General features: G+C 48.2%; 1 protein-coding gene across 7 annotated transcripts in view; it reads right to left on the reverse strand.

Moving 5' to 3' along the window:
• The window catches only part of KSR1 (kinase suppressor of ras 1), a 150,914-nt gene that overhangs the window by 65,887 nt on the left and 61,021 nt on the right, over positions 1 to 24,006 (reverse strand). The window contains exon 1 of one of the 7 annotated variants that reach the window (XM_044993754.1): positions 20,936 to 20,993. The exons of the other annotated variants lie outside the window; for them this stretch is intronic. The gene's annotated coding sequence lies outside the window, so the exon portion shown is untranslated. Of the gene's footprint in view, positions 1 to 20,935; positions 20,994 to 24,006 lie in introns of those variants that run through there. 7 annotated transcript variants of the gene reach the window in all.

Below are 24,006 nucleotides of genomic sequence, written 5' to 3' on the forward strand. Positions count from 1 at the left end.
CGTGGGGCCTGATTTTCAGAAGGGCCAGCGAGCACCCAGAACTCCAACTGGAGCTAACGGAGCACTCGGAACCTTTGGAAGGAAGGTCATGACTTCTGAAGGTGACTTTGGAGCGCTAAACCCACTTTTGAAATCCTGCTCTCTGCCTCAACCCTCATTCTGTAAGACGGGGATGATAATGCCGGTCTCCCATCCTTTGTCTTGCCCTGATCCTGCAAAAATGAACAGCATGGAGTGGACCCATGTACGCGTGATGCCCCACTGACTTACACACAGCGCCATGTGGACACCAGGGTCTGCTTGTGTAGGTCTCTTCCCAGGATCAGGTCATTTGATTGTAAGCTTCTGGTTGGCAAACGCCTGTCTTACTGTGCATTTGTACAGTGGCTGCACAATGGAGCCCCCGCTCTCAGTTGTACTCTACCCTAACACATCTAAACAATGGCCCTGATACAAATGACCCAGCAGTTATGTATTTCTGGGACAGACGCCCACTACTCAGCAGGAAATCACCGTCAAGTGTTTAAATGGGCATACTCCTGGCAAGAAGTGCAAGCCAGACATGACCAGGCATCAACTGATCCCATTATGGGGCGAAACCTTGGCCATACTGAAGTCAATGAGAGTTTTACCATTGACATCAGTAGGGCCAGAATTCCCCCACCCCGTGGTTTTTAAAAGGGAGATGAATTCTGTTTAGTTCAGGTATGGGGGACTCTCTCTGCTTTGGACTGGAACAGAGATAAACAGGACTCAGCTAAAAGATATTGGGGGGGTTTTTGGTTTTTTTTTTTTTTAAATGGTATTACATTTTCTAGGTCTCTTTCTAGGAACATCTGAACACTGTCCAGTGTAACGTTCCAATAGTCAGGCCAACAAACCTTTGCTTGGGGTGGATGGGCAGCACGTTGGTGCATTCCCTTCCTACCACAGCCTGTCCTCTGTGCCATTTACAGCAGTGCCACCGGCAGACTGGCCTTACAGGGTGGGGGGGACCTCCGTATTCAGAGTGCTTTGCAGAGGGCGTCTGAGCTACGGTGAGCTAGGACGGCACGCAGCGTGAAAGAGGTGGTTACAGGATCCATGACTGCATAGATCCACTGATGCCAGTTCTCTATTCAGGTGTGCACAGAAGCAACATCAGATATTCCAGCCCATAGGCTAGCACGGTGACGGCAGAGGAGATCTGTTGCAGCCCCTGTGGTTTAGATCCTTCTTCAGCACTGGGTGTTTTTCCTCTTATTCCTTGCCCCTCAAACACCCACCTCCACCCAGAAAGCCAGATCATTCTGTTTTAAAGTGACTGTGTCACTCCTTTGCATGGAAAGCAATCCCTGGAACTGCAATACACCAAAGCAATACAGGATTCACGAATGCTGTTCCACTGGACCGTGAAAGCCCTGCCTTACCGGTCAGTCTTCCAGCCACAAGCTGCCCACATGCAGCTGTCAGAGAGCCAGCAGTTTGTCAAACCACAGGAGACTTCTGAAGTCCAAAGACTTAGAAAATTAGTAGTTAGAAATTAGAAAATCAATGCCAAAGAACGGCCATGCTGAGTCAAGGGAAAGAAGCCAAGTCAGCCACCACTTACAGCGCTAAACGGAAAGTTCTTCGGGTCACTCGTGCACATGGCTCTGTTCCTGACTTCAGCCTTGGCTCAAAGCAGAGAGGAGACAGTCATGAAGTGGTGAGCCAGTGCAGTAGGCTGATTAACTTACGGGATGACTGTATGCACTCTCCCACGCACCCCTCGGACCAAGAGAGCCTATATAAAAGGGAGCTCTCCTATTTATCCCTGAGTCACAGTCAGAGAGGTCAGAAATGAGCTGTCGAAAAAACTCAGTTTACAAATATTTGCCCACTAGCGTCTCAGTTTCAATTTTTAATAGGCTACTCGTCGGAATATATTTTTTCCTCATGCCGTCATGATATGCTGCAGTTTGTCTGACTGTCTCGTCACTGGATTGTATTTGTTCTGCTTTATAAATCTTCTGAAGATTTATACAGCACACACTGGAGAGGGAGAGACCACACCTGAGCCTCACATTTTTGTATGTTATTACTGTACATGGAGTAGCTGGGATATCATTCTGGACTGAAAGCAATCCCTCCAGAATTTAGACTGCAGTTGAGTTTCCACTCCCAAGTGGAGTTTTATCCCTTAAAAATCAATTTTTAAACATCACATAGGATAGGTCTGAGGCAGAACCCACAATAGAGCTCCCATTTCTACTACTAGATAACACAACAGTCCAGTCAGATTCAAGGAAATGGCCTTATTGTAAGATGCATCTCAGACAGCACAGGAACACAGCTAGAATAATACAAGCCATATTTCCACAAGGGCCACTCCTAATTAACCAACACTGGCTGAAGGGGCTTGCTGTGGATATACATGTTTCACCAACTAGTATCAACCAAGGCCAGACAACTGCATTTCTGAAAAGCGCTGCAGGGTAAAGTCAGCACCAGGGTGCGGTTCATCTTGTCCTTTTCCCCAGGTCAGCTCAGCTCTTCCCCATTCTCTGGCATACCTCCAGGTAGCAGAGCACCTGCAGAGGGAAGAAATTGTTTGCCCAGTAGGTTTGAAACCGGCCTGGCCAATAGTGAGAGCTGAGAGCAGAATCAACAGTCCAGCTCCTCAGACAGACTGCACGACACGTGCCAAATAACTAATTAAGCACGCCTGATGTATTTTCCCATAATGGTGAAAATATGTAGCCTTGTTCTTATTCTTGCTAACGTGTAGATTTTATCATCAGGTGATCTTGGGCCATCGCGTTCATTCTGCTCTGAGCACATTTCATCCTTCTTTTTATGAAAACCCATCCATATAAGCTTAGGGTGCGAGCCTGCTCCTATTGAAGTGTATGAAAGAACTCCCATAGACATCAATGGGAACACAGCATTGGGTTTTAGGGCACTCACAATTGCTATTGAAGTCAGTGGGACTCAGCCTCTCCGAAAGTCAGGCTGTACATTTTCAAAACCCTCCTCTTCAATATCAGTGTAACTGAGGTACCTTTTGTGAGCACGGCATGGTCTAGGTCAGAGATAGGGTACTGGACCGGGAGTCAAGAGACCTGGCTTCTACTCTGGGCAAGTTACATCATCTGTTTCCCTCCCTTTTTCTGGCTTGTCCCTTGAGTCTGTGTGCGCTCTCTGGGGTAAAGCCGTCTCTGACCGCACCTGTACAGTGCCTAACCCGATAGGGCTTGCATCTCGTTCCCGCAGCATACTAGTTCCCACAGCACAGGGTCCCACCTGGTACTAGTGCATTTCACTGCAGGAATGTACAATGGGACGGTTAGGGCAAGCTACAAGCAAAGTCACCAACCTCGCCGTGGTATTGTGAGGAGAATTACACTACAGATTGACAAGCACTCCAACATTACAAGGATGAGGGCCTTCAATCGATCCAGGTTTGCCTGGAACATCTCCTTTGCAGGGATATTCAGCTCGGAGATGGTTTTCCCCTCCCATAAATATTAAATTTGCATTTTCCCCCCCTCACAACGAATCTCATTTTGTTATTTCCCACTCAGAGTTCTCACTAAACTGCATGGTTTGGCTTTCATGGCTGAGCGGTTGGTTACAAAATCAATTTCTGAGAATACAAAATAAAAACTTTTGGGTTCAGTGACGCAAATAAAAATCCACAAGTACAGCGCATATCTCCAACCACAAAATTAGAGATAAAACCAGTAGTAACCTTTTTACTACCTGTGTGCCAACAAATTAATCCTTTATAGCATAAGGGCAAAACCCACTAAGTGGTAACATATGCAGACTACAACAACCAAATGGGGGTAGGAAAGAAACAAAAAATAGGGGAAGGGGGTGAGGAGGGTGTGTGTGTGGGGGGGGAATAATCTGCAGCACAGAATGACTGCTACACGCCATCTCTCTTCTTCCATTCAGTTTGCCTGATGCCCGTTGTGCCAGATTCTCATTTAGAGGGAAAATACAAGGCACTGTTTTGTACCTCTCTGGCAGGATACAGGGACCTTAAAGCACGTGCTAATATAATGGACATCCACTTTACAATATAAAAAGAGTTTTAAAGAGGCCTTAGCATAAAGGAAAATTGAGCCCAGTATGTTTAGGGGGAAAATTCCCAGGCTTGCTTTTTTTTTTTTTTTTAATTTATATACACACAAAACTAGTTCAACCTCTAGAGACACAAGCTTGCCTCTAACAAGGACATCAAAACTAACAGCTGGGAGCTTCAACAAGCACACAAACCAAACCAAGAACACATACAAGGACTCTCATCGGACTCTCGCAGAGACCGCATATGTGAAATTAAATTTACCGACACCCACAATGCAATATTCAAAAGACCCTTTCAAACCTGGAGCTTGCAAATACTGCTTGGAAGAATTCAGTCTTCAAATTGCAGCACTAAATTCTTCAAACCACGGGGCTGTGACTGATCAGAAGTTTCATTCTCTGAGAAGTTTAAATAGAATGTAACAAAAGAACCACAGTGTTATGGCCCCTAACCAAAGGCTCTCCGACATGAGACCAAGTGTCTCTTCCACAGAAGTTGACTCAAATATGCTTTATTCATATTAGGACCATGACATCTTATTCCAAAAGTCTTTGAAGACCAAAACTATTAAGTCAGTCTCCAACTCTTGCACGTTATTGAGCCTTCACCATTCTATTAATACCAACCCAAATTGAGTGCAAATCAGTCAATCCACACTGTTACCTAGCTCTAGCTCTCTCATATAGTGCTTTTCCTCCACATACATCTCAAAACGCCCTGCTAAGAGGAGACGCATCATTACCACCAATTTACAGATGGGAAAACGAGAAGCCAATGACCTGCAAGATCACCCAGCATGTCTGTAGCAGAGCTGGGAATAGAATCCTGCTCTCCTGGGTCCCAGTCCAGTGCCCTATTCACTAGGCCACACTCCCTCCCATTAGGCTTTCGCTGTGGGTCTAGGCCTCTCTTGATTACTGCATGGGTTGAAATCCTGGATACCAACAGGAGTAAACTCCTATTTGCACCAGTGGCTTTATCCTGGTTTCAAGCAGGGGAAAGTCATGGCTTATAAAAGTTTACCCTCTCTCTGCTAGTGGTTTGCACAGGTGCTGCCACACCAATGCCTGAAGTCAGAGAGTTCTTTGATCCATAGATAATTAGAGACGTGGTTCAAGCTGATGGGTTTGCCCTGCCCCCTCCCCTTTTCCTCCTCCTGATTTTCACCAAAATCAATTTGTGTGGGTGGGTGGGTGGGGGGGGGAGAAAAAGGGGGTTGCTATTGATGCCTAGAACATTTCCCTGAAATTTTGGAATTGATTGATGTGGCATTCAAAACCAGTCAGAGAAATGCCACCAAGTTCAGTGGAAGGCCTCGCTTCACTCAGCCAAGTAGTCAACCAAACGCTTAAAACAAAGTTTCCCTTCCCTAGAAGATGCTGTTAAATTCCATAAGACTTCACTTGGGATAAAAAAAATAAATATTGGCATGTGCAACTACTTCTTCACGCAGCCTGCAGCCTTTGCCTGTTTGTGCAATTCAATGAGCCAGCCAGTCATCAAGTCAAGTATTGTAGCTAGAGGTTTTAAAGGGCTGGATTATTTTATGACCCAATATATTCACAGTTATGCATGGCTTAGATAAGGGCAGTCCCATAGCTTGCTTCAGGCAGAAGCTGACCGGGAAGGAATTCCATGATGCACCTCCCACCAGGTACAGAGCACAAAAGGCAAGGTAGAGAACTGGTGAAGGTTGAGTCTTCTGGAGCAAGAGATAATAGGCATTCTTGGAAGCAGGATACAAGACTTGCTGAACCAATGGTATGAGCCCGTAGGGCAAGTTCTACATTCCTACCTTCTAAACCCGAGAGGAGAACCTTGCCTCCAATTACAGCAATGAATATTCAGAGTGACTCTGCCAGATCACACTAAATGACAGTAATGTAAATCTAGAGTAAGAGGTCAGAACCTGGCCTGCTGAGTTTAATACTCCCTCAAGTCACACTGAGGGAGACAAGACAGGTGAGGTAATGTTGCATTGCACCAACTTTAGGCGGCCCCTTTACACATTAATCTAACACGCAATGGCCCACTTCATTTCAAGTGACCACCTCCAACATGTGTTACCCCTTTTGCTTTACAATCTGCCCCAACTTCTATTTAGTGCAGATACTGCTTCCTCCCTTAGACCTGAAGAGTTCTGTGTAGCACAAAAGAAGTGTGCACCTTCCACCACCAGAAGTTGGTCCAATAAAATATATTACCTCACCTACTTGGTCTCTCTCATATCCTAGAACAAACATTGCTACAACACACTGCAACAAAAAAAAACCTAACAGCATGTGAGAAACTGATATGGATCTTACAGAGATGTGAGGTAATCTCTTTTATTAGACCACTTTTGTTGGAGAGAGACAAGCTTTCAAGATACAGAGCTCTTCTTCAGGTCTGGCAAAGATACTCAGTGTCACAGTATCAGGGGGTAGCCAGGTTAGTCTGTATCAACAAGAACAACAAGGAGTCCGGTGGCCCCTTAAAGACTAACAGATTTATTTGGGCATCAGCTTTCCTGGGTAAAAACCCCCACTTCTTCAGATGTCACAGGTAAATACAAGATCCATCAGTAGTTAGCACATATTCAAAGGGACCATTCGAAGTGAAGTGCCCGTTAACACCCCTATAGATATAAGGAAGGGGGGGCGGCTTAGTGGGTTACAGATTGTTGCCATAAATCCAATGTCTTTATTAGGACCATGACTTTTAGTATCTAGCAAGTTATGAATTTAAGCTCCCAGGCTTGTCTTTTGGAAGCATTGCACAGGTTTCCCTTGACAACCACCCAGAGAATCTGCGAACAGGAATGCACAACACTTATTTCAAAGTCATCCAGGTATCTCATTCAAGGGTTTAAAAAAAAGGAAGGAAAACTTGTGATGGACCCAGTTTTGCATGAAGGGGAGAACCAATATTTCATTTCCAGTCAAATCCCTTTGTTAGGTTACAAACTAACGGGATTGAGGAGTTCACCGGGGGCTGGGTCATAAAACTGAGCTTCTTGGAGTGACAGCAGGTTAGGATGACCAGACAGCAAATGTGAAAAATCGAGACAGAGGATGGGAGTAACAGGAACCTATATAAGACAAAGACCCAAAAATCGGGACATCTGGTCACCCTACAGCAGGTAGGGTGAATAAGTTGCAGTATATTGCACTGCAACACTTTCTTCTTCTCCTTTGAACTTCTGCAAAGTTATTTCCAGTGCACTGAAGGCACTGGAACCTAAGGAGGAGGGTGACACATGCTTCATTACCATCACTTTCACAATGTGACTCTCCCCCTGCAACCAGGAGAAATAGTTTGAATAATTGGTCATTTGTGAGACTGAGGTTACACCAGGTATAAAGGAAGTTGGAATACATCCAGGAACCGCTTGCCCCTGAACTGTGAAGGCAGAGACCTGGGAACCCACAAAGGGAGACATTCAGCCCTGTGCAGATGATCAGTGCAAGAACTATGCCTTATAAGTGGTGCCATGTGCTGGCCCTCTGCTTTGGGGTGAATACTGAACAGGCAGTGGCCTAATTCACTCCAAAACCCTGAGAGGGTCAACAGATCTGCGAGGAAACTCTGGCCAATGCCACAGACACTTTTTAAAATGCAAAAATGTATGACATCTATAAACCAGAGATAACAGCGTGGCAATGACCAACAGAGGGAGGATGGTCTTGGTTAGGCTGGCACTTGGAGACCCAGGTTCAATTCCTTGTTCGGAAATGGAATAGCAGCACTTCTCTACCTCACAGGGGTGTAGAAAGAATAAAATCTATTAAAGACAGTACTGGAGGACATGGAAATGCCATAGAGATGCCTGTAGGGTGGGAACAAGATACACACTTCAGGGGTTCCTCCAAGTCTTCCAGCCAATGCCATAATTAAGGAAGGCCAGGATCCCTTTACAGTCAGTGTGTTGTTGGGTTTCAATCCCATTCACGCAAAAAAAAAAAAGTGTAAAGAAGCAGCCCGCAAAAGGCCTGGATGGAGGACAGTGCTCCTCATTCTGAACGCTGCAAGACGTCCAGTAGGCAGGCCGTGTTTCTAGGAACGACCTGAATCCCAATGGTCCAGCTAGCCTATCCTGGAGATTGTATGTCTAGAGGTTGGAGCCAAGGGGCCGGGAGTCAAAAGGCAGAGCTGAGAATCAAACCCACGTCAACGACCTGCTGTGAGACCCTGAGCGAGTGGATCTCTCTTATCAAGCCAACAGCCCATGAATAATCCTGTTTGTCAGGGTAGCTAAATGTGCGTCTCAGCTTTGTAGCACCTTCCACACCCTCACCCACAGATCAACAGCTCTTGCAGCTTTTGAACTCTGTTCCCCCCGGTGCCACTTACTCGAAGTGACTGACTCAGCACTGTAGGCTGGGAACCCAAAGTGAGTCACAACCCTATTTTAATGAGGTCGCCGGGGCTGGCTTACACTTGCTGGGGCCCAGGGCCAGTGCCGAAGCCCGAGTCCCACTACCTGGGGCCAAAGCCAGAGGGCTTCAGGGCTCAGGTTACAGGCCCCCTGTTGGGGCTGAAGCCCTTGGACTTTGGCTTTGGCCTCCCCACCTGGAGCAGTGGGGCTTTGCCCCTGCCCCACACACACACACAGGGCTCAGACTTCGGTTCCCCTCTCCTGGGGCCGTGTGGTAACTTTTGTTGTCAGAAGGGGGTCATGGTGCAATGATGTTTGAGAACCCCTGGACTGACTCATTTCAGGCAGACTCCTGTGCATAGCTGCTGCCAATCTCCATCTTCAGAGTCAAATCACCACAAGGGCGGGGAAGAGGGAGAAGTGCCACCATTTACTTTTTCAAGATTCCAGTTGCCTTCACAATTTCCCCCGTGTATTCAGAACACAAAGTTACTAGGGACCAAGGATGGGCTGCCCCAGAGGACACTCAGTGAAGTCAGGCAGGCTGCTAAGGTGTGACTCAGGGCAGAACCTGGTCCTGGAACCCGTATGCGGCAATCGCAAAGCTAAGGAACCTGAAGTCACTTGTCTGAGTGTTACTGAGGCCTGAAGTCTCAGTTACTCCAAGGCATGGTCAACACAGGCTTTGCACAGAGAACTATCTTGAGTAGTACTGATCCAGTGATACTGGTACAACCCCTACCAGTGTAGGTTATTCCCCTTCCCTACAGGAAAAAAATGGCTTATTTCCTATTACAGAACTAGCTAAACTAGTATAAGCACTTTCATATTGGTATAATTGAGTCCACATGGTGCGGGGTGGGAATTGTACCATTTTAGGGTTAGGTATATTCTCATTTCCCTATGAAAAAAAAACATTCACAGGCTGACATTCTCTCATGGCACAGAGCTCCACGTTACCCACCCCAGCTCCCGTTGACACCCGTGCTAAAAGCTTTCAGCTGTCTCAGTGAATACTGCACCCAGAGGAGCTCTTCCTACTTTATTATTTTAACATTTAAGGAACAACAAAACTAGCCTGAAGTTCAAAAGGTACCGCAGGAGTCTAGTGCAGCAGCCGCACGTTGGCGGAGAGACTTACCAAATGTAAAGGGGAAAAGAAGGAGCTGTAAAACAGGCAGGCATATTTCAAGAAATGATCTGAATCCCACATGATGTGGTTGGTTTTGGACTCTCTAAAACATATGGTTTTCTTTTGCCTTCAGAACTAAATCCACTAAATGATGGTATTTCAGCTTCTGCCTTCCTCAGAGACGCAAGCGCAAGGATAAAGTCAGAAGATGAACTATAAAAATTGGCTGGCCGTTGATTGATTGGTTTATCAAGGGCTGAGAAACCGGGGTGTGCGTCTGTGTCCATCCCCGTCTGGTGGAATACAGTCACACACACATGAACCCTTATGAGGGACAGCTTGGGGTCCAATGAACGGGGCTCTCGACTGGGACCCATAAGACCTGGGTTTTTGTCCTGACTCTCCTACTGAAGTTGGACAAGTCATTTCACCTCTTTGTGCCTTTTTCTGGATTGATCTTAAGGACAAGGACTGTCTGTGGAGTGCTTAGCTCAATGGGGCCCTGATCTTGGGACCTTACGGTGCAACTGCAATACAAAAAAAATGAATCAATACATAAACCCCTGTTAGAATGACAAGGCTACAGTGCTCCCATTCATTCCTGACTGGTTTATTCCTTAGAATGAGTCTTAAATCATCTGGGCATGAGGATGCCTTCAGAGTCCAGTTCTGAGCACCTGCCTCTCCCATCGGCTTCAGCTGTGGTTGTAAGTGCTCGGTGCATCTCAGAATCAGGCCCCGTGCCGTATATGCTGTGTAAGCAATAGGAAAAAAGCATCTGTGCTTTTCTCAAGTGCTGTCAAGGGCAACAGGATGAAGACCAAGTTACTTCAAACTATGCAAGACCCCAGCCATAAACCCCTGGAAAGTGCTTGGCCCGGAGAATCTTGCCACTATAAACATGAATCTTGCATCAGAGAACTGCAAAGCACCTTATAAACATTAAGTAATAAACCCCATTATTGCACTCCTACAGAGGAGGATACTAGGATGAAGAGAGGTTAAGTGACTTGCCAAAGATTGCATAGTCCAGTAGTAATACTAGAAACACAAACAGGTGAGTCCCGACTTCCAGTCCCCGACTCTAGTCACTAGATAGAAGTCACTGCTATCAACAACTACACTACAACACTTCTAAGGGTATGTCTACACTGCAATCATGGGGCATGACTGAAGGCTGTGTAGACACACCCTAGCTAGTTTTAGTACCGATGCAGTGATGCCACAGCAGTACGGGCTAGCAACATGAGTAATTACCCAGGGTACATGCCCACCTGGAACACCACACACTGAAGCATATGTTGCCTGGCTTCACTGCTCCGATATACCCAAGCTAGTTTGTGTATCGGAGCAGTGAAGCCAGGCAACATATGCTTCAGTGTGTGGTGTTCCAGGTGGGCATGTACCCTGGGTAATTACTCATGTTGCTAGCCCGTACTGCTGTGGCATCACTGCATCGGTACTAAAACTAGCTTGGGTATGTCTACACAAGCCGCAATCGCACCCTGGAATGGCAGTGAAGACAAACCCTAAAAAGCCAAGGAACTCGGGCCTCTACTGCACACTGACCTGGGAACGAGAGACCTGACTGAAAAGCTGAACTGAAAGCAGCATTTTGGGTATGCGGTTCTAAAGGCATGTCATGTTTGGTTATAGGTCTTGTCGCTGCTGGTGGTATGAAATCCTGGCTCCACTGAAGTCAGTGGAAAAAGCTCCCGTTAATATCAGTAGGACCAGGATTTCATGGTGCTCAGAAGTCCAGCTCCTCCAAATTACTTATGTTTCTTTCATCGGGCCCCCCATCTCCACCAATATTAACTCTGTGGACCCAGAGGCAAGGCTGGTATGAACTGGCGTTAGCGCCACAGAACAAAATCAATTTACACCACCTGAGAATCTGGCCCAGGGGTCTTAACCCCAACCTTATACGCAGCAGCACAAAGAAATCCAACAGGCTCCTGAGGGACTTTCAGTTTTGCTCATGAAAGAGGAAACAGTTTCTCAAGGCGTTGCTAAGAGAATTGTGAGAACAAACTAGTGCAAGTGCCCAGTAGTGCATGCACATGGGAGGAGGAGGGTAGAAGGGAGGTACTGGAAAACAAGATTCACACAGAGCTGCCTTAGGTAATACACTGCAGCTAGTTACAAGAAAGAGGGACAGATCGCTGGGTTTTCCTTTGAAACTTCAGTCGTGACACCCAAACAATAACCGTCACCCAAGCCTGGCTGTGGCTGGTTATTTCTGCCCTGTCACATGATTCGCAGAGCATCATTTCTGGGTCACTTGGAGGCCATGCGCTGTTCCTCCCTACCCCTTTCAAGCTCGCAGCGTCTGAGATTGAGAACTGCAATTGCAACACGGATCTCTGCCCCCTTCCCCCTCGCCAAGCTGGGCAATCAAGCAGCTTTCTCGAATGGAGAATACGATGCTCGTCACCCGTCTCTCAACATAGGGAAACACAGGCGTCTATGTTCCCAGCGGCAGGCGGTGTCCTCGCCTTAAATATCAAAGGCTTCTCCCTGGGTGCACACCAAAAATGAAACACTCTCCCTCTTCCCTTACTGCCCGAGGACATGCAGCCACAAGAGAACTGTTCGGAGAGCCCTAGGAGGGTACAGACTGTGCTTGCAGCACTTCACGTTTCTCAGGCACATTTCTGCCACTGCTGCATCCGATCTGCAGCTCACCCTCGGCTAGTCTCAGACCTTTCCTTCAAGTGTCCCATCTCCCTTCTCTAGCTCACCTCAGGAGTGTTTCCCATATGGAACAGTGAAGAATACGTCCCCTGCTGCCTGGATCACAGGGAAGCCTGCAATTAGGACCTATTCATCTCTCTTATCCACCCTGCAAACAATGCACATGCCACATCTCCATTTCAGGATTTATTACGCCTAGGGCCCATCCTGCAGCATGCCACCAAGTCCATTCATTTTTCTTCCCCCACCCGGACCATTTCAAATCCTGCCCAGATCCACATGCAGCTGAGCTGCATCAGTTCCACTAAGTCTGGGGACCGCCTGGCCCATGGAAAAGAGAAAGGGGCAGGAATTTCTTTGTGGTGAGGGGTAGAAAGCATGGTGGAGACCTTCCTGAACGGGGCTGAACTTTGCCTTACATCAACGGTCCCTGTGTACTCACAGTGCCTAGTACACCGGGTTCTGACCCGACTGGAGACTTTTGGAGCTACCACCACAGAATAATCATTTAGAGAAGAAGGGCAATTCAATGACTAGGTCGCTAGTCTCAGGCTTGGAGACCCTGCTCTGCCACAGATTTCCTGCATGACCTAGGGCAAGCCACTTACACCCAGAGGTATTTAGGCACCTAACTCAATGGGAATTAGGTCCCCTTGAGAATCTGGGCCTTGGGTACGTCTACACAGCCCAGGGCAGTGAGTCCCCCAGCCGGGTCGACAGGCTTGGGCTCGCAGGACTCATGCTAGCGCTCCAGTCGCTGTGCCAATGGTGCTCGGACGTTGTGGCATGGGCTGGAGCTTGGGCCCTACACAGCTATTACAGTGCTAGCGCCAACCTCAGCTGTCGACCCAGGCTGGGAGGCTCACCACCTCAAGCTATGTAGCGCAAGGTTCCCTCCAAGTTTTTACATCCATGTGCAGAATGAATTTTGTTATGTGCACCAATATGGGGAAGATATGTGGTGGGGGTGGGGATGAGGGGTTTGGGGTGCAGGAGGGGGCTCAGGGCTGGGGTGAGGGCTCTGGGGTGGGGCCAGGGATGAGGAGTTTGGAGTGCGAGGGGCCAGGGCAGAGGGTTGGGGTGTGGTGAGGGGTTTGGGGTGGAGAAGGAGGAAAACAAACTCCACCTAGCCCTTGGGGGTGAGAGAGAGAGAGAGAGAGAGAGAGAGAGACACACACACACACACACACACACCGCTCTCCCCGGCATGCAGCTTAGAGGGAACTGGAGTGTAGAGACACTCTGTGCCTTAGTTCTTCATCTGTCAAATGGGCTTGTCTAGCCAAACACTGATCGTGGTAAGTCTCCTTGTCTCAGCCCACCACGCTCTAACTGTCCATGTGGCCCCTGCCACTGCGCACTGTAAGTTCTGCAGGGCACTCTGATCTACCCCGCTTTGAAACGGGAGTCAGTCAATGTGCACTAGGGAGCTTTCAGTGTGCAGACCCTGCTGCCACGCAGGCCATTAGTGTGCAGCATGTTAGCATGGGATAGATTTATACCCCAGCTTACTGTGAACTGTTTGTGCAGACAAGCCCTAGGACCGTGAGGTACTCAGATGCTAGAGCAATTTAAAATAGATAATCAGAGTAACTCGTTGGCAGAAGCCCATGGAGTCACACCGGGGGGGGGGGTGAATGTGGCCAGAGATCATGCTAATCGCATGCCTCTGCAGGACTGTAATTTTCATTCCCTTTGCTATTCAATTGCCTCTCTCCTCCCAGAAAGGAAACAAAAAAGCCCCAGCGTTACAATCACCGCAGCCAGAAAGCAGTGGAGTGATGGGGACAAGGATCATAAACAGTTCATAATTTAGGGAGAAACGCCCAAGGAAGAAGGAAACAAACACACACACACCCCATAACCTAGTGAGCAGCACTCTCTCTCCCAGCCTCCCTTTTTAAATTCCAGACCTTGGGAGGGTTATCTTCAAAGACACTTTATCATGTCTATGATGGCTCACACACATTAAATAACTCAGGTGGATTTGATTAATCTCCCCCACTGTGCAAAGAAGAAGAAAAAATTCTATGCAAGCTTCAACTTCCAGTGCAAATAAGGGACCGGAATTTACGGCTAATCTAAAGCTTGACGTTTCCTCCAGCAAGGTCAGGAAGGGAATGAATAATTCTAGGCTCTCAGCACGTTCTTGCTCCTCCCTAGTTCAAACCTCACCCTGGCAGGTGCTGAGCCCCCACAGCTCAGATCCAAGTACATGGAAGCTGCAGGGACTCATCACCTGTGAAAATGTAGGCCCTATGGGACTCATCCTGCTGAGCACCCTGGCCCAGATCCTCTAAGGTATTTACTTAAGCACCTCACCCCCATGGGAGTGAGGTGCTTAAATACCTTGGAGGATCTGGGCCCCAGTCTTTAGTGGGATTTGAGGGTACTAAGCACCTTTAAGGTGCCCCTAGTCCCAAATTTTTTTTATTCTGGATTCCCACCCCCCCCCCCCCTTTGCTCTCTTTTATCCTGCATCCTTGTGGCCTTCAACTTTCTTTTTGCTCTCACATTACTACTGTCCCTTGCCTTCCCCCAGGGCCTGGCTGTGGAATGAGGCTGATTAACAGCCAGTTCTCCAAAGCACTAGGCCTTATTGCCAGAGCTTCAAACAGAAGGAAACAAAACTCTGTGCTCAGTTGACTCAATGCCTGGGGCATCTGAAGAATGTCTCCGCCCCCAGCTACTACTGAAGCAGGCTTTGAGAAACTTTTTCCATGTAAACCTAAGGTTTCCTCCTAGGGTGACCAGATGTCCTGATTTTATAGGGAAAGTCCTGATTTTGGGGTGTCTCTCTCTTAAATAGGCTCCTATTACCCCTACCCCCGTCCCGATTTGTCACACTTGCTGTCTGGTCGCCCTATTTCCTCCACACACAGGCGGATTCCAGATCCTACACTCAACAGAAACATCCAGACATGCACCCCCTCCGGTCACGGGAAATCTTTGCGGCGAAACCTCAGTCCATAAAATATTCTCCAAATTACTCTGCTATCTACAAAGAACGGAGCGGTTTTGGCAAGCCAATAGGGTCACATTTCTCCACCAACAGACACTACTTGAAAAAGCTGCTGTCACTGCCTGTTCCCTCCCACCGCCCAAGAGATCATTTAGCAATACAGGCAACGCTTTCACCTGGGAGATCATAAGCAGGTAGATTCATGGCCAAATGTCTCTAAACCACCTAGCACGCCTCTTCTGCCCCCCCTGCTGTGTGTTTTGTCCACCTGTTGTAATCTAGGGTATATTTATACGGCAATAAGACACACACAGCTGGCCTGTGTCAGCTGACTTGAGATCGCAGCACTACAAAAGTCACCGCAGATATCCAGGCTCAGGCTGGAGCCCTGAACTCTTCGACTCCGTGAGGGTTTGAGCAACACACAATGTGTCTGTATGCATCACATATAAAAAAAACCCCAATTTCTGGGATCTCAAATTTTTAGACTTACCAGGCCAGATATCAGTTAGCCCAGTGAAATTCCACAGCAACTCTGCTGCAACCAGTGAGATTACAGTGCTATAAATCAAAATCTGAGTCTAGCCCTCTGCATTGGGCTGTCTTTGTGCCCCACCACGAGGCTTTGGCAAATCCTGGCCACTCCAGTAGGCCGGTTGTAATATTTCTCCAGCTCCGCTTACTGCACTCTACTTATTCTTCTGCAAAGTGTGCCTCGAACACTGCATGCAGTCATCTTGCCCCAGTAATCAGCACAGCTCAGCGAGGCATCTTGGGAGTTACACTCCACCAAGCACATTCCTAGTCGCTTTGCAACCAAGTTCAGGGCTGGGGAAGCACAGGTGATAGATGCACTGTCACGCAGCCTGCTTCTGCCTCTTGCTTTCAGAGACCATTCTAAGCAGCTCCATTTCTGCACACAAAGGCTCAGCTGGGAAATATTGGTTCATTGGGGAGCTCATTCTGCTCTCACTCAGCGCTCGTCTACACAGTTTTTTGTATCACTTGAACTATACAGCTAAATCAGTTCAACACCTGTTCTCTCAACCTGCCCTCTCCCAGCATGGATGCAGTTATACCAGTATAAAAGGTGTGTATAGTGGTGTAACGTATTTCCACAAATGGAGTTCAATCATTACCAAAGCTGCGTGAAGACCAGCGCTCACACGACCCTGAATTCAGTGGAGTTGTTCATGGTTTTTTCCTGGTTTAAGTGAAAGCAGAGTTAGGCCCTGGCTACATAAACGTTTGCTGCTTTAGCTACAGCAGAAACTAGACTGTTGGTTGAAAAGGCTTCAAGTCCAGGATGGACTTCTCATCCAAACCAGAGAAAACGATTCCGCGTTGGCCAGTAGCCTGGTGGGTAGGAAGCTTGGCTAGAATATGAAAGATGCAGGTTGGAGTCCCTGCTTCAAATCAGGGAGAACAGGGCCAGGGCCCTCCCACTTTTTACCAGCCATAAAGGTGAACGACAGGGGGAGGGGCGGAGAGGAGTGAATGGGGATGGGGTCTTGAGGGGTGCAAGGGCGGGGCCATGGTTCAGGCACCTATAGCCCCACCACCACCACTTTCAGGGCACTTCCGCTGCTCCTGACAGGAACTCGAACTCAGGTCTCCCATCCCAGTCCCCTTACCACTGGTGGACTGGCTATTCTAGGGTGAGACGGTCAAGAATCCCACCCACCCACCCCCCTTCCACCAAAAAGGTTCAGTTTTTATTCCCATGTGGAAAATGCAATTCTTGATTTCTGGCCAGCCCCAGTGCTAGATGATTTATAGTGGTACAAAAGCGCTAATCCAGATACGCTTATTCCAGTTCAGGAAACAAAAATAAGCTATAGCGGTAAAATAAAAAAAGTGCAGCCATCACACCTCTAACCAACATGATACTGCTTTAAAAACCTTCTAGTTTACCCAGTAGTTAGACTGAGAAACCCAGTCTTTATTGCCCCTTTATGCTATCACAGCATTGTTTAGAAGGCCTTAACATGGGTGCAAAGGCGCCTTCATGTTAATGAAGCTTTTAACAGAAAAAACACTTTCAAAGATCTTGTGTCTTTCACTCCAGACACCCCACGCTCTCCTTTGGAAACATCCTTCCCAGCATCCAGCTCATCTCCTTTGTCCCCTCTTCTGCAACACATACGGCTAATTATCACTTTCCGCTAAAAATAACCCCTATGATTATCAACGGGAGAATCAATTCAGCAGTCCCCAGGGTTCAGGATTTCTGCAGCAGCTCTTTCTCAGATGACTTCCTCAGAACTAGTGTGCTGCTGGCCACAGCAACCAAAACAAAACAAAAAACGGGGGGCGGGGGGGAATAAAAGGGCCATTGTAACCACTGTGCATGTTATTTTGTAATGGATATGGCAGTACAGACAAAGAAACAAAAAGACAAAGGGCTTCTATCTTGTGTGTCTCTGCCTGTATGCGGATGGTTCTGAATGTCTGGAATAAAGTCGTTTCCCAAGCTTTCAGATTTTATCCCTAGCCAGCCACCATTCCCCATTTACTGGGCAGTTAGTTGTATTGGGGATTCATCTGTTTAAAATATTTCAGCTTGATTTTTCAAAATGAGCCCAAGGCAGGTAGGCACCAACACCCTATTGAAAGTCATCATGTGTGCCTAACTCCCTAGGTTCGCTGGAAAAGTCCAACTTCGGTCTTTTCGATCTCTAAAAAGACATGAAGAGGAGCTATGCCATTTGGGGCAGAAAGAGGTCGCTGGGTTTTTGCCAAGAACGTCTTATGGATCACTTAGACCCATGTTGCTCATGCGACATGCTCACCGGTGGGTTATAAGTCCCTCTCTGTGCCAATCCACTGAAGATAGAAATTGTTACAAATGACCAGCTACAGAGCTCTAGCTCGCCTTCAACTCAGGTGGACCCAACGCACCGGCCAAGAAGTTATCGTGTGACAGCTGCCAAGGGCAAATCCTTTGCCCCAGTCTCTCTCTCTCCCCCCTATCCCTTTCGCACAGCCTCAAAAGCAACTAAATCAGTGCTGAGACACTGCACAGGTCAGGGCCGCCGGGGTGGGGGTAGCGGGTGAGGGGGGGAGTGGGTGGCAGGCCCCAGGCCCTGCAGGGGCCCCCCCGAGCCCTGGCCCGGCAGCCGTCCAGGTCTTCAGCAGCAGGGAGCCCTTCAGTGCTGCCAAAGATGGAGCAACTGAAGGGCCCTCCGCTGCCGAAATGCCGCACGAGCCCTGGCCCGGCAGCGGTCCGGGTCTTCGGAGGCATTTCGGCGGCGGGGGGCCCTTCAGTGCTGCCGAAGACGCGGAGCGACAGAAAGGCCCCCCTGCCATCGAAACACTGCTGAAGACCCGGACCGCCCCCGGGTGAGTACAAGCGCCGCAGCTCCCCCGCTTTGCCCCAGGCCCCTGAATCCTCTGGGCGGCCTTGGCTCTGAGGGAGAGACACTGGTGCAGAAAGGCTGCCGAGTGGTCTCTAGGACACCCTCTGCTGTGGCCTAGGGAACGGTGTTGTGGGCTGGTTCTCGCTGCAGCAGGCCTCAGACATTTCTGACCATTTTACTCCGGACCTAAATGAGCGTTCAGGGGGCTTTTCAATCATGTTCATGACTGAAACCTGCACCTTCCTCCACTCCCATCAAGAAAGTGGTTAAAACTTCAATGGAGCAGTGCAGATGGACACCCGCTGGAGGATCTGGCCTTGAGTGTTTTCCAAAAAACAAAAACACCAGTCATTCTAAAAGAAGAAATATTCTGGGCTAAGAGTTGGTGGGGGGGGGCTACTGTAATGAAGGGGGAGGGAGATGGATGAGGGAAGCATGTTTTTAAAAATACTGTCCACCATAGGAAATTGCTCAACCAAAATGTGGCAACCTGCCACATTTTCATAAGCATCTCCTCAGAGAGCAGAACAGCCTTGTTTTATAAAAAAAGTTAGTTTGTAACTGCAGTTTGGGATTCCATTGGGGAGGAAAAATAAATTAAAACTTCTCTACAAAATGCTTTCGAGCTACAGTGTGTGTGTGTGTGTGTGTGTGTGTGTGTGTGTGTGTGTGTGTGTGTGTGTGTGTGTGTGTGTGTGTGTGTGTGTGTGTGTGTGTGTGTGTGTGTGTAAAAAGCACACAACAACAAAACCCCAAAACACATTAAGTGCCATAGCAGGCTGCAAGGATAGGAGATTTGGAGCCAGCTTTAGAGTAAGTTTCCTGAGCTCCTCCTCTGTACAACATACTGAAGTGAAGCCAAAGCAGCACAGGAGAGATGTGACTGCTACTTAAAGAGGTGGTGGCCGGCGGAGCTCTTGCAGAGAAGGACACTTGCCAAATACTTAGCAGCATGTACAGTAAGATGAACTCCAGGGATCATTAAATCTTATTCTCCCTTCCAACAGGATCCTGGTAAGGGATTAATAAATTGGTTTACAAATGGGAACAATATTATGCTTCCTTCTCATCCCAGCTGCCTTCCTTTCCAGGAAAACCAAACCCAGTTTGGCCCCCCTTTGCCCTTTCCCCTCCTGCCTCTGTGCCCCATTTAAGTTCATTTTCCCTACTGTACCTCAAACTACCAACCACCCAGCAGCAGCCAAGCTGCTGGGAAGCATAGTAGACCTACAAACACAGCTCAAGGTGGAGACCGGCACCAAGACCACCATGCCTAGAAACAGGCCTTGGACCAAAACTCTGGATCACAAATCCCTCATGTGTTAGCGAAGAAGTGTGTGTGTGGGGGGGTGTATTTCGGCAAGCAGAGTGTCACCGATTATCTGCTTTATGCCATGCTGCGTTCAGAGGCACCCAGGTTAGATCCCCTGGATTTGGCACACGGGGGGGTGGCAATAGACTATGCTCCAGAAAGGATCCTCAGCTCAGGAACAGCTCCCCTCCTGTAACTCCAAAGTAACCCCGGCCTGTATGTGCGGGCTGCTGCAGAGAGGGGGTTACAGCTGCGTGAGGGAGGAGCTGCACGTTCCACTGCCTGTCAGCAGATGGGGTTGAAGCTGGATTACATTTTGTGTTTTGAAATTTGCATCCGGAGCGCCAAGCGCTCTGGATGGCTCCTCCCACTCCCCCGTGCTATGGAGCAGGAGGGGTAGGACATAGGGATTCTGCTCCCCACTTTATTTGTGCAGAAGTCACAAGAAATAATAAAAAAGTATTTCTGCTCCTAGGAGGCCCAGTCCTGGCTCAGGGAGCTCCTTTGTGCCAGGCGCTGTACAGCCAGAGTGAAGGACAGGCCCCTGCCACACAGAGTTTGCAATCTAAGGCCCCTAAACCCGCATGGGGAACCATATGGGTCAGCGGGGCTCTGCACGGGTGCACAGCTCTGCCAAATAGCAGGACTAGAGCCCAAGTAACACTTAACACATCTGTGGGCTGTCGTTCAACGTGGCACTTCACTGTTCCACAACGGCCTGATTCCAACACCCTTTTGTCTCAGACTAGTGCGTACTGCCCTACCACACAAGTGGTCTCGCCGATTTAAAGGAAATACTCTCTTTCCAGTCATCTCCCCTTAACAAAAGGGCCCAAACCCTGCAACTCCCACTGACTTCTACATTGGGGTCAGAGCTGTTGCTCATCACACATGGGAAGCACTTATCCCTTGCAAGACCCAACCCTAACTGGGTCATTAATAGCCTCTGTTTGCATTGGATGATGAGCTTGGAAACACCAGTGACCTGTTTATCCAGCTGCAAGGCAGCCCTTCCTCATTATACTCTTTGATCCTGTGCCACATTGCCTCATTGAGCTTTACCTTTGCATTCAACAGCCTTGTAAGACACCGATTTCCACACGGCTCCTGAGCCTTTATTTTCCAGAGCCACGGGCAGGTACCATCCTGAATGAGGCAATGGAAAAAGGTCAGGGAAGTTGCCAGGGCATCTCCAGGCAGCACTGAATGGCACAATCAGAACGGCGCACAATGTGCACGTGGCACCTCAAAACCCACTACAGAAACTGCGGCAGCGGCACACACCCACGCACAACCAGAAACGTAGCCACGGATTCAATCAGTAGTGAATCATAAGGTGCTTCTCACCGTGGCATCTGGAAACCCCTGTTACAGCAGTTCTCAAACTGTGGTCTGCAGACCCCCGGGGGTCTGCACATCATGTCCAGGGCTGCCAGCCCTGCTGATCAACTCCTCTCCCTCCCTCCCAGTGCCCCCTGCACACCACAGAACAGCTGTTCAGCAGCATGCAGGGTGGGGGGAGAAAGAGGCGGGGAAGAGGAGGGGTGGGAGTGGAGAGCACACACCCCAGGGGAAATCAGCCAGCTAGGGGGTCGGTGAAAAAAATTAGATCAAATTGGGAACCCTCAGGTTGCTAATGTTTGAGAACCGTTGCCCTGTTATGTATTTGAATTGTGGTAGCACCTAGGAGCTCCAGTCGTTAACTCGGACCCCACTGTGCTGGGCACAGAACAAAACAGAACAAGATCGGCCCTGCTCCAATGAACTTACAATCCAAATTATGAGGAGGAACAAGTCATCTAGCCTGGCCTCTTAGAATCACAGAGCCATAGGGTTAGAAGGGGCCACCAGGGTCATCTAGTCTAACCCCCCTGCCAAAATACAGGATTTGTGGTGTCTAAACCATCCAGCCTCCTTTTGAAAATTCCAATATCCACCAGTTCTTCTAGGGACCTATCACTTGACTTTAATAGCAGAGATCAAGTCAAGATCTAGAATTTTTAAGAAAAAGATCCCCCCCCCTTGTACCACAATCAAACTAATAATGATAAAAAACAAATACCTGCATCCAGATCTTCACTCTGGTTTATACCAGCTAGTTACACTGACCTATGCTCATTTATGCCAGCAGAATCTGATTTATCTTTATAGCATTCCTTCGCATATTACGTACCCCAATCAGAAAAATAGCTGACTTGTACACAGCAGCAGACTGAGGTGCTCAGGACTATTCAAAACCGGAGAATAGCCAGACCTACACTAAGAGATGCTGGTGTCTGTGACCCCAATTCAGCAAGATACTTAACATGCCTAAACTCGGAGCAGGCGAGTAGTCTCATTGAATCGCAGGCATAATGCCTAACTCTAAGTACAAGTACCTTGCTGAAATCAGGGGGAGAAACTTCAGCCAGAGGAGGTAATTTATGCACCGTGCTGAGCAGCTACCTCATTGCCACTTGCTGTGTGTTTGAAGAATAGAAAGAAAAGAAAAAAAGAAGGCTAGATTCTGCACACCCATAAAAAGAATACAGACTTTGAGAGACATCTCACTTGCAGCAGTAAACAGAGTCATTCCTACATGGAAAAAAAGTGAGCATTGATTCAGGCCCATGCAGTGGATCAAATTTAGATTACTTTCCCAGGCTACTGTAGGGAACACTTTCTCAGGTAAAACAAACAAAACAAAACAAAAACACAAAAACAAAAAACTTAGAATCCATTTTAATTATGCCTTCAAATGCAGTATGCTGGAAATGGGTAGCTTTAACCTTCCTGACACTGCCCTGCAATCACATCGGGAAATGAACTCTGGGCCATTGGCTCCAAGCCACTGTGGGTTACAGCGTGCTGCATAAAGGATGCAGCCAAGTCTCTGGGCAAGGAAGAGGTGAATTAATTACATTGCAGCCAGCACTCCCCGGTGAGTGGCCCATGGAACAATATTGGACTCTACTCACCTGTCCTTCCAGCTAAGATGCTTCCAGTTGGAGCAAAAACAAGTTCAGAGGTAGTAACAGCAGCAAGCTTGTAAGTACAGGGGGAGAGGAGGACACTAACACCTCAGGGGAAGGGCCCTCCCAGGAGAAGATTACACAAGAGGGGTCTCAGCCTTCTCTTCAGGTATGGGGTGAGAATTTGTCAGTCACAAAGCCACACACAGCAAGACGAGCAGCATCTCCAAGAGTCAGAATCAGTCTATGAGTAGCAGTCTTCTGTATGGACGTGAGCTAGTGCATTGAATGTATGGTAACTTGAAGTCCTTAAATCATGATTTGAGGACTTCAGTGACTCAGCCAGAGGTTAGGGGTCTTTTACAGGAGTGAGTGGGTGAGGTTCTGTGACCTGCAAGGAGCAAGAGGTCAGACCAGATGATCATGATGGTCCCTTCTGACCTTAAGATCTATGACCACTCTTTCTGCAAGTTGGAAACTACTGGTGGTTATTTAATCACCAAGCATTTGCTCTGCAAGCCAGACATCTGACTGATCAAAAGCCAGTAGCTTTTTCCCCGTTACACACTGCTGTCATTTCATTGCGTTGGAGACTGTCTTTTTACTGGCATAGGTGTCTGTCCATTCCCCCCATCCGCCAGAACAGCCACCACAAGTGGTGAGGAGAGTATACGTACATGCCACAAAAGGAAATCCTTCATATGACTTGGCCCTACACCTCCCTACTGCATCCCAACTTCCTCCTTCTGTCTCCGCCTCCAAAAAAGGTTCATATCAAGCCATGTAACAATTGCCCTAAAAGTCTGTTTCAATTCTAATCTGCCCCAGAAGCACCTTAAATCTCCGTTAGACCCACAGACAGACAGACATCCACCTGGCTGGTGGCAGGAACCCTCTCCTCTAAAGGGAACGGTAACAAACCACAGTCCCTGCTATTAACCTAGAATTCAGAACCCTCAGCTCTCTACTCACTGTGCCTTCTAAGCACAGCAAAGGCTGCAGCTAATCCTTAACTGCCTTAACCTGCAGCACACTTCCTGAGATCATGCCCCCTGGCCTCCACAGCCTTTCCTGGGGTGGCACACAGTGGAGGGGGCATTGGACCAAAGGAAGTGGCTCTCCATCCCCTCCCCGCCCACCTGCAGCTGAGAAATAACTAACCGTGACTATACAATGCTTCAC

This window comes from Mauremys mutica, chromosome 19 (genome assembly GCF_020497125.1).
Source record: "Mauremys mutica isolate MM-2020 ecotype Southern chromosome 19, ASM2049712v1, whole genome shotgun sequence".
Classification (NCBI taxonomy): domain Eukaryota; kingdom Metazoa; phylum Chordata; order Testudines; family Geoemydidae; genus Mauremys; species Mauremys mutica.